General features: G+C 40.7%; 1 protein-coding gene across 1 annotated transcript in view; it reads right to left on the bottom strand.

Annotated features, from left to right (window-relative positions):
• The window catches only part of PHACTR1 (phosphatase and actin regulator 1), a 531606-nt gene that overhangs the window by 80984 nt on the left and 432727 nt on the right, over window positions 1-17895 (bottom strand). The gene's annotated exons all lie outside the window — the stretch shown is intronic.

Genomic DNA, 17895 nt, shown 5'->3' on the forward strand with positions numbered 1-17895 from the left:
TGCTACCTGAGTCTAGATGCTTTTGAACAATCTGTATCAAGGCCAGTATGGAAAGTCTACACTTGTTCTTTTGCTTTTAAGGCATCTAACCACCAGGGCAACAATTTCCAGTGATCTTCAGCAATATGCCTGTTTTCTCTCCATTCTTCTAATTATCGACAGATGAATGGATAAAGAAGATACGGTACATATATACAATGCAATATTACTCAAGCATAAAAAAGAATGAAATAATGCCATTTGCAGCAACATGGATGGACCTAGAGATTATCATACTAAGTGAAGTAAGCCAAACAGAGAAAGACAAATATGATACTGCTTATATGTGAAATCTAAAAAAAAAAGATATGAATGAACTTATTTACAGAGACTCACAGACACAGAACACAAACTTACAGTTACCAAAGGGGAAAGGGGGTGGGGAGGGATAAATTAGGATTTACATATACACACTACCATATATAAAGTAGATAGACAACAAGGACCTACTGTATAGCACAGGGAACTAGTCTCAATATTTTGTAATAACTTATAAGGGAAAAGAATCTGAAAAAGAATATATATGTGTGTGTGTGTATATATGTGTACATACATATATAAAAACGTGTGTACACATATATATGTGTACACACATATATAAGAAGAATATATGTGTGTGTGTGTATACACACACACACACACACATATATAATTGAATCACTGTGCTGTACACACCTGAAACAAACATGATATTGTAAATCAACTATACTCCAATTTTTAAAAATTTAAACAATTGTAAAAATCATTATCTACCATATTTTCTATGTGTTTTTTAAATGAAAATAAATTTTTCTTCATAATTTTTGAAAACTTGGAAAACCTGAGCAGGACTCAGAGATTGGAAAACCAGGTCAGGAATTCCTACTTTGAAGAGCAAAGGGCTTCAAGCACTCAACAGGCACCAGGACACGGTACACCAAGGCCCTAGGAAAAACTCACCCTGTCTTCTCTTTATCTCCGCTCACATCCAATTTCTCTAAATGTCTAGGAGGGCTCTAAGCTCCAGCTGAAGGGCTGCAGCAGCTCAAAGACTCTGGGAGGTGCCAGGATTCTCCCAGTGCCCACCAGTGATCCTGCCCGGTGGGGTGCAGACTTTGATCTTGCTCTAAGCTCAGCAAGACAAGGGGCAGCTAGTTAACACCATGGTGGAGGATCAAAGGCTCCTGCACAGTGGCCGTTTGTCAAATCAAAATTCCCCCAGTGTGATTTCATCCTAGCCCAGGGGAGTCCTAGATAACTAGACATTAAAGTCAAATTAATTTTTAAAGAGGACTGAAAGCTATTCCAGTCAGATGAATAAATATCCAGATGAAAGACTCTAAGTTATGTTTAGGCAGAAACACAGAAGCCAGCAAAGCAATTACCTGCCTTAAAATGGGAAGATGGATAATTTACTTGTAGAAATAAAACAGTAAAATGACTCCAAGGTTAATCTTGGATAAATAATCCTTTCCTTTTGCTATGTTCCTCCCAAGGCTTTAAGTTTATACACAGTGATAATATGGCCGCAAAAGATTCCTCTGCCCACCCCCTTTGCCCCCAATTAGAATTGGCCTGATGAAATGTATGTTCAACAGAGCAATTTACAAACCAACAGGCTTTTAGATAGCACATGGTTCAAGGACATATGATATTTGACCTGAATTTTTTATAAACATAGGAAAAATATATATATAATGGACACCAAAAAATCATCTGAAGCAGACAATATAAAGCACCGATTCTTGAAGATTGTGGGGGTTTTCCCCTTCTTTTCACTTGGTCTTTTTATGTGTCTCAAATGGTAATAGCAGTCATGATAATTGTGATTAACAATATGACTACTTCTTATTAATAAGAGACGAGCAGTGCAGACTCTCAGGCCAATGCTATGGAAAGTACACAGCTGAACTGAGCGTACCCAGGATGGGAAGGGCTGTGGGTGTGAGCGTTAGTGCATCAACATCCCATAATGGATGGTCCCTGGTCCTCTTAACACGCTTTGGTTTAGCTTGTTCAAACTGACACCGTGGGAAGTAGCTCTACTTCAAATTCCCAGTTGGTGGAATAATGATGTAGCTGCCATTAGGTTTAATACATCTCTGGGAAACCACTTTGATTTTTGATGTTCCAAGTGTAGTAAAAGTCTTGGATAAGACAACCAGAGGAGGAAGGGGTTTCAGGGCTGTTGCCATGTTCTGCTTCTTCGGGGCAAAGATGTGATGGAATGATTGCTATACATTTTAACTGTTAAAAGTACCATAGATGCAATATTAGGAAAAAAAAGATACAACAGAAGTTGCATTACATTAGATTCTATGAATCTCTGTTTCATCAAGGCAGTTAGCTTACTGCTAGAAGTTTTGGTGGTAACAGAGAAGCAATATTACTCACTCCTCTTGGGACTGATTAACTCTCAAAAAATTTAGCTCCCTATGGATTAAAACTGCCTTTACTAAATCACAAAGGCTCAAACCACTTGGGAGAGGAAACAATCTTGCGAATTCCACTGTCATAATTTCTAAATACACATTTCCATTAAAAAAATGAAAATAGGAGAAAAAAAGAAATAAGACACTGATCATATCTCTACCCTAACAGAAAATTTGTTTTTCAATATTTTCCATAGTTGTAACAAATTTTATTTTGTTTTGTTTTTTAAAACTTTTATAAGCATTATCATTTGTATAGTTATCATTTAATAATTATACTGAATGAATATACATATGTTTATTTAGTTATCTCTCTGTGGTTGGTCACAAAGGGATTTCCAATGTTTTATACTATTATGAAAACAGAAATCTCTCCTGACTACCTCCCGGTATAAAATCTTTTCTGCAATTAGAACTCTCCCCCTTTAGGAGAGATTCCAGTAAATGAAATTTATGCGTATTACTATTTTAATGTCTAGTGACACATACCTAGATCTTGTGAAATTGTTTTTCTACAGGGTTTGTCAATTTACACAGCAGCAATATACAGATCACACAAATGTCTTAGCTTTTGGTCATTTCCTCAACATTTACATTGATAACCATGTTTTATCTATTGACCTACCTACTTACATACATGTATGTATATACATATCTAGTAGAAATAAATTAAAACCATGCAATAGGTACAAATTTATTATTAATATCATTTATGACTAACTAAGATGGGAAGTGACAAAACTGAAATCTGATTTGGATTCATATCACACGGAGATAAAATGATGCTGCTGTGAAGTAACTGTTATTTTTAAATTCTTATGACATTTTCAAATGTACACAGAAGTAGAAGCATTAATGTAATGGACTCCTTATACTCATCACCAAGCTAAGGAATTAGCTGGGAATTCCTAATGCTTGGTAATTCCAAGTTTGATTAATCTGAAGACTATTTAATTGACATATAGTTGATTTACAATGCTGTGTTAATTTCTACTGTACAGCAAAGTGATTCACTTTTACATATATATATACACATTCTTTTACATATTCTTCTCCATTATGGTTTACCACAGGATACTGAGTATAGTTCCCTGTGCTACACAGTAGGACCTTGTTGTCTATCCGTTCTATATAAAATAGTTTGCATCTCTAAGACTGTTTAGGCTCTCCATGTCTTTTTACTATTTGCCAGCTCTGTTTATCAGCATCATGAGAAAAACTGTTTCTTCCCCCCAGGAAGAATTTAACCCTCCTGAACAAAATGAGTCTTATGGATTATTTGTACTTTTATCTATCTAGATCATCACCGTCTCTTGCTATGATGAACGAGAAAGAGCTCACTGAGTACTGGAAATTATTTTGATGTTTTACATGATCTTCTAAAATTATCTGGAATAATGGTTTTCAAAATGGTGCAATTACCTCCAAGCATAAAACGTTTCTTACTAGAATTAATTAAGTGTGAATAGGAGGAAGGGAGAAGGCAGGAGACTAGATGGGTTAAGGCAATGGTTCTCAAACTTTAGTGGGCATCACAATTTCCTGGAGGGCAGTAAACACAGATTACTGGGCCTCATCCCCAGAGTTTCTGACCCAGTAGGTTTGGGGATGGGACTGAGAATGTGCATGTCTAATAACTTCTTGGGTGACGCCAAAGCTGCTTTTGCAGCTCAGGGTTCCACACTCAGAGAACCACTGGACTGGAGGTAAGGATCGCACAGGCAGGAGAACCTGGAAGAGCAACAGTGCCTTTTCATGATGAGGTTTAGGGCAGGGAACGTTGTTCATGTGGCTAACATGGAACAAAGATGGTTGGTTTAAATCTCAAAGAGAAAGCAGGAGGTTGTATTGTCTAACCATGGATTATGAACTTGTCACAAAGGACAATGGGACTGGAGAGAGCAATAGGGTGGAGAAGAAAAGTAAAATGTAAGCCAGATGCAGACATATCTAAAAAGGTAAAATCAGGTCACAGAATTGGTAGAGAAGAGAATGCAGAAGTGAGTGCAGGTCAGTGTCATGACTTAAATGATGAGCTGCAGAAGGCAATGGATTAAGATAGAGAACTGGCCACGGCCACTGTCTTCTCTTTCTCGTGGGGCACAGGAAATGAAGACTCTGATACAATCAGGCTAACACCAAATCAAGGAGAGTGAAGGGAAAGGTGAGAGTGAATGAATTCATTCAAGTGACAAACACATGTTGAGACCCGATCGTTAACAACAGGGATCAAATACCAGAAACCGCCAACCGTCAGAAATAGATTTGCTATTAGCTCCTTAGGATATACATGGAGAAACTACTGCCAGCTGTGCTGGCTCCAAACCCTGGAGCTGAACCACACCCTGCCCTGCCTCTCCTCCCACAAGCCAGGCATTGCGCTAAATGCTAAGGAGAAAACAGATATGCCTTGGGGAAAGAGTGGGCCAAGACATGATGCAGAAAGGCAGACAGGGAGGAATTCGTGCAAGTTAGCTGGTGTGAGAGTTGAGGAAAAGAAGCAAGAGTGAGAAGTTAAGCCCTGAGAAATGAATGAAGAAAAATAAGAGGTGAAGGAAGGTGGAAGATGTGGGTGCTCAGAATAGATGGAGATCATGTAGAGGATGTTGTCTTGCATAAAGTTCTCTTAATGTTCTAAAAATACAGTCTATATAAAAGTTGTGTTCCAGAGGATTGGCTCAAAAGATATATTTACAAATATTGTTTTTGTTCTAATTCAGTTTATTGAGGAATTACATCTACCTATAACTGGATGTCACCTTTGTGACTATATTCCAAAAAAATTTTGTTTTGTTATTGTTCTTTGTTTTGCTTTAGGAATACTCTCCAGTTTTAGGGTGATTGACATCAACTTCTGATCAATTAAATTTCTCAAAGCTTAAGGTTAACAAGTTGTTTTTTTTTTTTTAATAAGTAGATGAATGTTGCCATGGGGAATGGGCAACAGGAATTCTTTCGGGTTCTCCTGGATACCTCCATGGTAACAGTTTCTACTTTGTAAAAATTGCATGAAAGTTAGACATTTTGTTCTGAGAGAGCTCAGGGTTCATGGCCCTTTGAAGCTTAAGATAAAAGAGTATCAATTTTAATTCTGAAAACCAAAAATACTTTAATATAAACTTAAGCCTGTAATAGGGAAGAATAAATCTGACTCCATATTGGATCTGTTTCTTTTAACCTTTGTATTCCATTGCTTTTGCTACAAGTTAAGAATGTTGCCTGGCGCCTGAGATATACAGGAGAGCCCATTCTCAAGACTCTGACCTTTAAAGGTGTAACATTCTTCCAATCATAAAGAGATAAAAAGTTGCAGAACAGAGAATAACATTTGTCTTGGAGGTTTACAGGAACATTGTAATAGGATGTGGACCTATGCGGACAGCTGCAAGAACAAAGGATTCCGGCACCAAGAAGTCTGCACCAACCAACCACACCCCCTCCCCTCTGAGTAGGAAAGAAGCCTGAATTCTAACTTGGGGAAGATGTTCTTTGGGACATGAGTCCACCATCTTCTCAGTCTGCTGGCTTCCCAAATAAAGTCGCTATTCCTTGCCCTAACAACTCGTCTCTCAATTTACTGGCCTGTTGTACAGCGAGCAGTACAAGCTTGGACTCAGTAACAAGCTCACCACTGAATTTGATTTTCCAGGATATGCATTATGGTTTATATAAAAGCCTATGCTTAGAAGTGTATTTCTAGTTGGATAAGAATTGCTTACTTGATAAATAATAGATGAATATGAGTATAAAGAATTGCTTTACAGCTGTATATTGAACCATTATTGCAATAAATTTCACACAGATCAAAAAACTAAAACTTTAAAACTAGGATAAATTGTTTAAATAAATGCATGTATATACATACACATGCATATATACTCACATACATATTTATTTATTCAGGTTGCATAAGACGGAAGCCAGATGGATAGTTTTAACTTACTCATAAACATTTACATTTTTAATTTGCAAAATAAAATGCTGTACACCCAATATAAGAAAAAAAAAGGCAGCATAATGGGGAAACATGAACTAAACATAGCTAATAAAATAATGGCTATTCCCAGTATGCAGAGTATTTGTACAAATAAATAAAAATCAAGTCCCAGGTGCCACTTGTGAAATGCACAGCCTGGCTGGGAATGAAAGAAATGCAAGTGAAATGACCCTGTGGGTGATGCTGAACCCTAAAAATGTGCTTGAAACAATGTCAAGTACAAAAGCAGGAATGGAGAACAACATGTACATGTTGATTACAATGCCCTCAAGATGAGATATGCATGCATGCTGGCAAAGTTCTGAAGTTAATTTGGCTTGATATGAGTAGAGCTTAATGATCATTAACTTTTTTTTTTTCCCTGTGGAGATGCTTACATATATAAAAAAATAAAACAAAAAGTGGCATGCTACCTTGTTAAGTTAAATGAAAACATAACAGTTTTGTTGGAGGGGAAAACCCCTTCCTCACTCCTCTGGTTTCTTGAGGAGGTATTTTCCCTGAGCCCGGCTTCCTACCCCTTCTCCACAGTTACCTCATTGCTAGGATGCAACTTCTGCATGAAAGACTGTTAGTATACTTGTAGTAGAGGAGAATAATGAAATGAAATCATGGTTACATTGATGCTTCCACTCTAAAGAAAAATGATTATGTAAGTGAAGCACCATGTGAGAATTTTAGACTGAAAACATTGGGAAGTGTCAGCTACGCTGCATCTCTGTTGGTAACGCAACTGTGTAGAATTCACACATGCAGGCCTGTGAAAATTCAAACACATTTTAATTGGTGATCACCAATGGCTATAATTAAAGCAAAATCAAAAAGTGAAGCTACCTATGTTAAAGCAAACCATCATCTTTGTGAGGACATGGAAGAAGAGCCCTAATGCAAGGGTTTGCTAATTGCTTTTTTTCCCTTTGAGACAAGAACTGCTGTTGTAGCTTCCCAGACACGCTCTTTGACCAAAAAGGGCATCTCCACTGAGTGGCTGATGGGTTACCCCACAGAGCCCAAGGTGTTTTCCCAAGAAGTGTCACTCCGGTGGGGGTGAGCTATGAAGCAAAGACTTCATTCAATGTCTTTTTTTTTTTTTTTTTGACACTGATATACTTTTTCCATTAGAGTAGAAAAAAATTCACCCATTAAGGGGGCACAGCCATTGTTTTGTAACCCACAGAGGTGTCATTTTTGCAACAATATACAGAGTTTTGAAAAGCTTCTGTTAATCCCAATGACCTTTTAAATCACTGCAATCCAAGCCACTAGCTGCTCGCATTGTCAGTGAAGTGATGTGCGGAGCAACAATTAGCTAAGAAATAATTTATCTAAGGATTTCATTGAAAGATTAAAAGCTTTGAACCTAAGAAGTTGGAAATGGCTCCCTGGCCATTGGAAATATTTTCTTCAGTTTGCCTGAGTTCAGGGAGTTGATGTCATTAAACTAAATGGTGCTACAGATATCACTGTGTAGAATTTTAAACATACATGGAAAGCCATACATTTCTAGTAACACTGCATATTTACTACTTAATGTATTTGAATCTTGAGCATTTAAAAAGACAAACTGAGAGTCTTATTTGCAAAAACAAAAACTACAGTGTGTGTCTCTCTGTCTGTGTCTCTTCTGGTGCATTTTCTTTCCGAATGAGGAAAAGTCATTATAAGTGTGTGTCTGTGTGTCTAAAAGTATCTCTGTGCCACCTAGGATTTAAGGCAGACACTGCAGGATTCTGTAGGATCACTGAACCTATATTTCTGGAACCTGTAAGTTATCTTCCAGTTTATCTTTCATGTGTGTTTGCAGCCAGAAGTCTTTGGATTATTCTGACCAGTTTACATGGAAGAACAATTTTGCAAGAGCCATGAGGTTCCTTTGTGTCTGACACAGGCATCTTGGCAACTCAGAGAATCCTTCTGAACCTAATACCTTGAAAATCTATGCAAGATGGATTTCAATCTCAGAATGTAATCAATTCCGTGATACTCTGATTGGATGATTTTAAACACGGAATGGAATGGTACATGTTTCTCTGCTTGGGGAATCACCTTACTTTTATTTTGATAGTTGCTATCGTTCTGGATTTAATATCCTATTTTGATGTTAATACTATTTCCCTTCTTGTTCAGAGGCCTTTGCCTAAAACCCTTAAGTATGTGAGTTGCAGTGACTTCCTATCACGAAAGTGCTATTGACCTTGGGTAGCTTGTTTTAGTTGCACTTCCCTGTGGCTGTACCCTGCTGGATTTATCAGCATTTTCTGCCTTTTACTGGACCTCCTGGTCAGCAAACCACAGCTCATGTGAATTCTCAGCTGCTTCCTCGATCACAAACACCTCAGCCTATCAAACTGTGGTGTCTGTTTCCTAGAGGTGTTTCTTTCGTCTTTCTGGGTACGGTTATACCTCCTCACCAGTCTTCACGCCAAACCCATCGGTTCTTACATCATCTATCCTGATGAAGTATGACGGTTCTGACCACTATTTCCAAATAATTACTCTTGTCTCCAAGGTTTGTAGCTGAAAGAGGATTTACCATCTTGCTATTCCTGGGCATTTTGATATCAAAAATGCAACTGGGGCACAGACTGAATATAAAATGAATGGAATGACACAGTTTCTCTCCTATGCTATTCTATGAGAGTGTGAATCTCACAGAATCATACATCGTTGTGCAAGGGGCCCTTCAGAGTTAATAGGGAATCCAAGATTCTTTAAGAAAACTTTAATGGCTAGAGTTGGAGAAGGAAAGTGATAGGGGCTGGCCGTTTCAAAATTTAAGCAGCTCTGTTTCTTTAGCTGAGCTCTCCAATAGCGTACCCACTTGCCACGTACGGTTACTGTTTTAGTTAAAATAAAATTTAAAATGCAGTTCCTCAGTCAGACCAGCCACATCTGAAGTGCTCAACAACCACATGTGGCTGATGGCTGGCAAAGATGATGGAACGTTCCTGTTATTGCTGAAAATTCTACGGGATAGCACTGCTCAAGACAGACTTAAAAATCACAATAATGGGCCCAATGAATGTGCAAAAGTGAACCCATTTCTGGAACTGGGAGATTAAAATGACGTTGCTAAACTGGTCCACATCACAATAAATGGTCAGTTCAGTGGATACTATTTCCTTTAGAGAAGCTGCAGTGGTGGGAAGGCTGCAGCACAGGGAGGAAAGACGTGCTCTAGGGCACGTGTGGATGGCGGGGCCCTGAGAGTAGCAACACACAGCTACAGAGGTGGGCGTGGCCGCCTTCTGAGAAGTCCCAAAGCCTCAGGATAGAATCTCAGCTCTGCCAGGTGGAAGCAGAGAGAGTCTAGGCTTGGGTGAAGGGGAACCGGGAAGGGGAGACAGGCATCTAAGAACAGCAGAGGAGCAGCCCAGGTCACATGTCTGGTGGAGACCATTGCTGACATTTACTGAGCATGTACTCTGGGCAGGCAACGGTCTAAAAGCCCAAATTGAATTATGTCCCTTGATCCTCCAACAACCCTATGAGAAGACAAGCAAGGGCAGAATGGAGTCGAAGAGTATGCATCCATGGGTGTACCCAGAGACTCTAGGAGGACCAGCTGCTTGGTAACAGGCTGTCTTCAATCAAGCAGGCTGGGGGCTGGGAGTAGTGAGAGAGGATAAAAGGAAAGCATGGCTTTGCTGGTTGGAGCAGAGTAAGATCCTGGGTTTACGTTCAAACAAAAAGCAGAGTCCAGGGAGATAAGAGGCTGCCCTGTACCTTCTACAGAGAGAAGATGAGGGAGCCGGGACCAGAATCCTGGGCTTGGGGCTCCTAGGAGAGTTCGGTTGTTTTATAGATATTTATGTGGGGTTAAGGCTTGAATGCCCCCCTGACTTATTTGACTTTATCTGAGTCCTAGGCAAACGTATGAAGTCAGGAAAAAAATTTTTAAGTACGATTAGCTTTCCTTTTATTAGCTATTACCTTCCAGAGTTTGGCTTGCCTTCTCATTACAAACACCAGTGCAGGTCAGTGACTGTGGAATCGAGCATCAGACGTGGGCAGGGCTGCTCATCATGCCTGTGGTACCCTGCCCTGCCCTGATTTCATCGGCAGGGTCCAGGACAGGCAGCTGGAAGGGTGATACCGTGGTGGGTCTTCCAAGGACAACTTACACTAGGTAGCAGCTCTCAGGAGCTGACTGTACCTGCAACACTTTGGTTTACGGAAACACTGTCAAAATTAGGGAAAAAGATATCCAGGGGTTATCTCTAAAAATTCTGGTCAATGAGAAATGAGGGTAATTCTGGAGAACCTTTGGGGCAAGGTTTTCTTGCTCTTAGAAAGAGATACCAAGAAGGGGGATAGCCCTCTCTCTCCCATCTGGATGTTGTATCTGCATGTAATGCTGGAACTACTGCAGCCATCTTGTTACCATGAGGGGTGATAGCCTGAGAATGGCATCCCTTCGCCATGTTACTGAGCTGATGATTTCACCAACTCTGGAGCTGCCCTACCACTGGATTTTATGACGTGAGATTCATTCATTCACTCATTCACTCACTCACTCACTCACTGATTCAATAAAAATTAATAAGCGCTGACAAATGCCAAGCATTGCTCAAGGCATTTGGGATACACTAATAGCAGGGGTCCCCAACCTCCGGGATCTAATGCCTGATGATCTGAGGTGGAGCTGACATAATAATAATATAAATAAAGTGCACAATAAATGTAATGCACTTGAATCATCCTGAAATCATCCCCCTTCCCTCAGGTCCGTGGAAAAACTGTCTTCCACGAAACCGGTCCCTGGTGCCAAAAAGGTTGGGGACCGCTGCAGAGGACAAAACACAGGAAGACCATGGGTCTAAATTTGCTTATCGCTGCAGCCTCCTTGAGTTAAGTTTTTAGTTACCTGAAACCATAGGCCTTTTAGCTTACACCCTGCTGACTGCACACTGGCTTCACAGGTAACTAAAGAGCCTATAATTAAACAGCATAAAAATAATCAAAAGGACACTTCCTATCTTGTTTGATGTGTCTGTATTTGACACCCTGGGTAATTTTTTCCACACTACGCCACTGTCTCTGGACTTCCATAATGCTACACATTTCTGGTTTACATCCTATTTTTCTGTCCACTTCTCAGTTTTTGAGGGTTTTCTTATTCCCAGATCTTTTTTTTTTTTAACTTCCAGATCACTCAATGCTGGGGCGCCAAGGTGTTTTCTATCAGGGACACTTATTTTCTCATTTTACATCTTCTTTGAGAAATATCATCAATCTATATGACTTCATGACCATTTACACATGCACAATTCCAAACCTGCATCTCCAACCCAGATCTCCCTCTCAAGTTTCAAATCTTTACATTTAGTACTCTGCTTAGCCATTTGGATATCTCAAACTCAATGTGGTCAAACCATCGCGATATTTTGTGCTCTGTAATTGCTTCTTTTAGGTCCCCAGCTCAGGGGACCTGCACCTGTCCCCCGTATCTGTCCACCAAGTCGCCAAGCCAGAATCCTGAATGTCAGCCGTGCCTTCACCCCCCCCTTCACTCCCCAAATCTAAGCAGTCACAGGCCTTCCTGACTCTATCTCCTACAGTTCTCCAGTCTCTCCTCTCCCCTTCCCCCCATTCCTACTGCCCTCATTCCTGCCATTTACCATCACATCATATGAATTCCAGCAACAGTCCACCAACTGGTCTCCCTGACTCATGCCTTGGTGTCCCTCCAAGTCCTTCTCTCCCACAGGCAGTGATGAGACTGCAAGTCTGATTGTGCAAAAAGCCCTTCCAGAGCTCCTCCTCACTGCTCGCAGGACAAAGAATGAGCAACTAATGTCACATTCCTGCCTGCAAGATCTGCCCTGTCCAAGTCATTCTACCATTTTGGGGCCTCAGTTTCTTCATCCATCTCAATGTTTTAGGGGGTTGATAGAGATCCTTATATACTTCAGCATGTCTGAAAGGCTAAGAATCCATCTTGGCATCGCTAACAGAATAGTTTCCCACTGGTTCCCAGTGGTTCAGGCACTGGTGATGTCTGGGTTAATGACTCCTCTGGGAGTAGAGCTTCTTTATTATGAAGTCAGCATGCTCCAAAAGCTCTTTATAAATAATTTCTATTAAAGATGCAGGCATTAGGAGCTATGCAAGACAAAAATACCTTCAGCTATGTTTGCAATTTAGGTTTGAAGGTAAGTAGGGCAGACAGTGGAAGAAATGGGAAATTCATAAAAGTCTCCTCTTTCTGTTCCCTTATGCATTCTGGACAATTAAGACATTTATTGAATGCTCCCACAATTAATTCCATCACTTGTATTGATATAGGAAAGTGTTTGCTGTGAGGCAATTAGACAGGTAGGTTGACTGTACTTTATGCCAGTGAATTCCAGTCAAAATGTTGCCTGAATCAGCATTTGAAGGAGGAGAGCGTTAAAGAAGAAAGGAGGGAGACGCAAGAGGGAAGAGATATGGGAATATGTGTATATGTATAGCTGATTCACTTTGTTATAAAGCAGAAACTAACACACCACTGTAAAGCAATTATACTCCAATAAAGATGTTTAAAAAAAAAAAAAAGATCTGCCCTGCCTTCCCCTCACCATATAGACATGCTGGACACCCTCTATCTTTCATTGTCTCCAACTTGGTGCCTCCCCATGTGCTAGTCCTTCCACTTCTAACATTTCCCCAACCCATCCCACCTTCTCCAGGATAATTCTCATCACCCTTCAGGTTTCCTCTAAGACACCGTTCCGTCCAGGATGCCTTCCCTGAGCCTCCAGGCCTGGTGGGTGACGCTTCCACGCACCCCCGAACATCCTGTACTTTCCTCATCATAACTGCCAAGCACCTGAACCCATTACGGGACCGTAAGTGCTGTTAGGGGAGCCCACCTTGACCCTCCTAGCATTCCTGGCGCCCGGAACGACGCCTGCTACATAACAGGTATTCAACAAACATGCAAGAGACGAATACTTTTGCTGGGGAACGCTTGCTCACCGATATAATAATAACTTCATTAATTTTTTGGTTTGGGATAGTGATTTTCTGAAAGAACAGTGTTGCTTAAGAGAATGTGCACCACAATTTCTCTTTATTCGTTTTCATTTAATCTGCTTTCCATTAATCCCACCAGGGCAATCCACTGCATTAGGCACTGAGATGCTGCATAAATGATTCTATGTCACTGAGGCTGAAAGTAAACACTCTTTTCATTTTCACACAGTTACTCCAAATCACAGCTTCCAGAAGATGCCACTTCTAGGTGAGACACGAGAAACAGCTAAAAATGTGACAAAATAACAATGTCCGGTAAAGGCTGTGAAAAGCATTTCCCATAAACTGCAAGACTTTAAAAGTCTACGCAACTGGGCTACCAGATAAACAACGAGACTTCAAAGGCTCAAGTCTAAGAATTCGCCTCCTCTGATACAGGGGAGAATTGTTATTCTTATTTTTAAAAGATGATGACCTTTTAATTTAAATACCAGGCTTTTTTTCTCATGACTGCCTGAGAAGGGGGGAAATGTAGCCTTTGCGGTAAGAGAGTTGTCTATTTCAGGGAGCTTCCGTTTGTGTTGATAATTAAAAATAACACCTTCCAACACATTGCTCTAACTCGAGGAAGGAAAAAAGCACACCTCAGTGCACTTTATTATTTGCTGTGAAATGTTATCAGTAATTCCCAGCGCATAGTGAAAAGGGAAGTTGCTCATTTGCACACAGTCAGTTCTGTTCTTCCGTGACCCCTGGTCTTTGCCCTCCGGTGGGGTTAGCTCTCCCCCCAGGTCTTGGTGTGACTGCAGTGAGCAGCGCCTAGGGACCAGGGGAGCTGCAGCGGCCTCAACTACATCCCTGCAGGTGGCCACACCTCCCAGCTCTCTGCCCCCATCTGGGGTGTGGCGGTGTGTAACATACAGGGGCGACAGCGTGTCATTCCACGCAGAGAGATGGTCTCCTCTCCCTCTTCTTCCCTCCTGATAAGTGATATATCCACTCATGTGAATTAATAAACACACCCATATTGTACAAAGCACATGACAGACCTGTGATAGAACTGAGGTTTCACTGCAAAATCCAGTGTTGAAAAAGACAGAACAATCGCCATTGTTATCCCTAACATTCTTTATATACAACATCATGCTTATTTGTAGAGATCATTTGCAATAACCACTAACAGCATTATTTATTAATATCCTCTGATGACCAATAGGCAATATATTACAAAGTTTTTTCTGTGTTCCTATAAATTCCAAACAAAGGACAGAAGGCCTTAGCAGGGGTTTTCAGAGTCCATACTCGCTGGCCGTGAACCCTCAGGCAAGTCTATAACCTCGCTGGGCTGCAGTTGCTTCTACTCTACTTTGGAAAAATAACAGAAGCCAGGTCAGGTGACCTCTTGAGATCCTTGCTAAGCCCGAGAAGTATCATCACGATTTTACTAATGGCCGAACAGTCCACTGTTTTCAGGATATTTTTCTCCGTAACACTTAAAAACCACTGTTTATAAGTAGAGTATATGGCATCCATATACATGAATATACGCCCAATATAATACTGCCTATTTAAATAACTGGCAATAACGTTTCATGAACCACACAGATGAATAAACAAGAGGGATCAGAGTTCTAGTGCTCTGGATTTTGCCAACACAGGTGTACAGACCAAGTCGTGTGTACATGCAGATAGCCTCAGGCTGGCGTTTGTTGTTTTTCAATAAACATACTGGGCATTGACTATGTCCCAATAGGACATAGTGCTACTGTAGGCAGTCAGATGCCACAACATCCGTGAACAAACCAGACAGAGATCCTGCCCTGCCTGGTGGAGCTCACGTTTCAGTGAGGAGAGACCGATGAGAAAAAGGCTAATACAACGCATATGTAATTTACAGATTGCAGGTGATAAGAGATAGAAGGAAAAAAAGAGAGAAAGAAAGAAAGAACACAGTAGAGCAGGGTCAGGGGATTACAGACCTATGGAAGGAGGTGACAATTTAAAATCTGGATGGAGGTCCCAGGGAAGCTTCATTGAGAAGGCGGAATCTGAGCAAAGACTTGGAAAAGGAGTGAACCACGTGGATGGATATCTGGGGGAAGAGGGTTCCAGGAAGAGAGTGGAGCCAATGGCAATGTCAGGGGCTGGAAAGCAGGGTTAGCAAGATGCCACAGAGAGGACGTTATGAGGAAGTACCGCCAGGGAGTTGAAGCAAACTTAGGGATTGGAGGGCAGATCGTGGAGGGCTTCGTAGGCTGTCGGAGGAGCTTGAAACTTCTCTGAGTGAAGTGGGGAGCCACTGTAGGCTCTGAACAGGGGGTGTTGTGCTCTGATTTACAGAGAACTGAGAGAGAGGCAAGTGCAATACAGAGGCTTTAATTTAAAAGAAACATACTGAGTCAATTTAAGGAACTTAAGGGCTCACGAATTAGGTTACAGGTTGTTCAGAAGTAGTAGTAGGACCAATGCTCCTGTTTCAGCCACCCAATCACTGCATTTAGGTCTCTGTGCAAATATCACCTCCTCCAGAGGTCCTCCATGATTGCATTTATATAAAATCATGGCTCCCCCTCTGAATTTATCTCCTTACCCTGCTGCTTTGTTTATCTTCATAGTGCTCATCACTCCTTGGCAATATATCATAGGCTTATTTAATTATTTCCTATCTCCTTTAGTAGAATGTAAACTCTGAGAAGGTGAGAATCTTGATTTTTTGGTTATCACTGTAGCTCGACACCTAGAGCACCTGGCTCAGAGGGGGGATTCAGTACCAATTTGTTGAATGAATGAATAAATGTTCCAGGAGTCTAGGAGAACCCTTAAGTTCTAATTCAAAAAAACAGACTACGGAACTGGGGACTATATAGTTAAAAATAAGCTGTCTACAAAATTATAGACCATTTTCCATCAGTAGTTGGTTTCACATTTTTACTCTTTAGAGTGATGACGGTTCACTGTAATGTTTCATTGTGTTTTTCACGAAATTGCTATATCCATATTGTGGAAAATATGGAAAATGGGAGAAAAAGAATTTAAAATTTTATGTTCCTCTACATCGTGATTAACAATTTAAAGTCTTCTTTGTAGTTTTTTAAAGTTTGCTGCATTTTTGCATGGCCTTGATGTATCCAGAAATCAAACGATTTTCTCTGATCTTTAAAGTTTTGTCTAAACTTTCTTCTGAACTTTATTTTTTTCTATAAATTGATTTACTTATTTATTTATTTTTATTTTTGGCTGCATTGGGTTTTCGTTGCTGCGCCCGGGCTTTCTCTAGTTGCGGTGAGCGGGGGCTACTCTTCGTTGCGCTGCAAGGGTTTCTCATTGTGGTGGCTTCTCTTGTTGAGGAGCACGGGCTCTAGGTGTGCGGGCTTCAGTAGTTGCGGCGCATGGGCTTAGTTGCTCCACGACATGTGGGATCTTCCCCGACCAGGGCTCGAACCCGTGGTCCCCTGCATTGGCAGGCGGATTCTTAACCACTGTGCCACCAGGGAAGTCCTCTTCTGAACTTTAAATGCATGTGATTGTATATGGAAACCAATAAAAAAAATACAAGCCATCCAGTAACTTAAGCTCTTTACATCTACATGCCATTAAATGAAGGATTCCTGAACTAGTTTCTAGAGATATTGAGAAAATTTCCCCTCTTCAATCCAAGCTCTCATTTTGCCTGATTTAAATTTATTGACTAGTTTGGGATTTTAACCTGCTAAGAAAAACATAAAGAATTTCGAGGAGAACTGTCAGAATAATAAAACCTCATTCGTTCTGACTCCGCCATGCCCAATTACAAATCTCATATCCCTACAGTTTATCTTAATACTTTCTACAAACGAGTACGGCATTATTAAGCAAAATCAATAACAAAAAGAGTTGGAAGAGAAAAGCTCACCTACTAAAGATAAACTGCTTCCCACCACCTTAGCAATATCATATACAAAACAGTATAACTGCAGCATGAACAGGGGCCGGCCCTCGTGGATGGGCTGACGCAGTAATTGCAAATTAGGGACCGTACATCTCTGGTGGAAACTGTTTTGCTGCCAGGTGACCAGACTCATGGGTGCAAAATGAGGAATGACCAGCCAAGCAATGTGGAAGGACTGCTGAAAATTTACGAAATTTATCTTTGAAACAAACAACTTGGAAAACAATGAAAGGCTCTTTGCCTCTTGCTGTTCACTCAGGATGTGGCAATGAAAGTTTATTTGTTTTACTCACTAGAATCCCAGACACAGCAAGTTGAATGATGCTGTAGAAAGGGGAAGGATGAATGACAGGAAAACGACGTGTTTAGAGACTAAAGAGGAGACAGGGTGGAGGGGTGAGAAGGTAATTAAATCAGATACCAAGGGGCTAGGTTCCCGGCCACCCACATTGGTAAGGCCATTGTGAGGGGGGTTGAAGATCCTTGCACTTAAGATAAAAGGGAACAATGATGTCCCTTCCTAACTCGTGGGCCTGAACTAGGCTAAAGCATATAAAGGA

Source organism: Eschrichtius robustus, chromosome 12 (assembly GCF_028021215.1).
Source record: "Eschrichtius robustus isolate mEscRob2 chromosome 12, mEscRob2.pri, whole genome shotgun sequence".
Lineage (NCBI taxonomy): Eukaryota > Metazoa > Chordata > Mammalia > Artiodactyla > Eschrichtiidae > Eschrichtius > Eschrichtius robustus.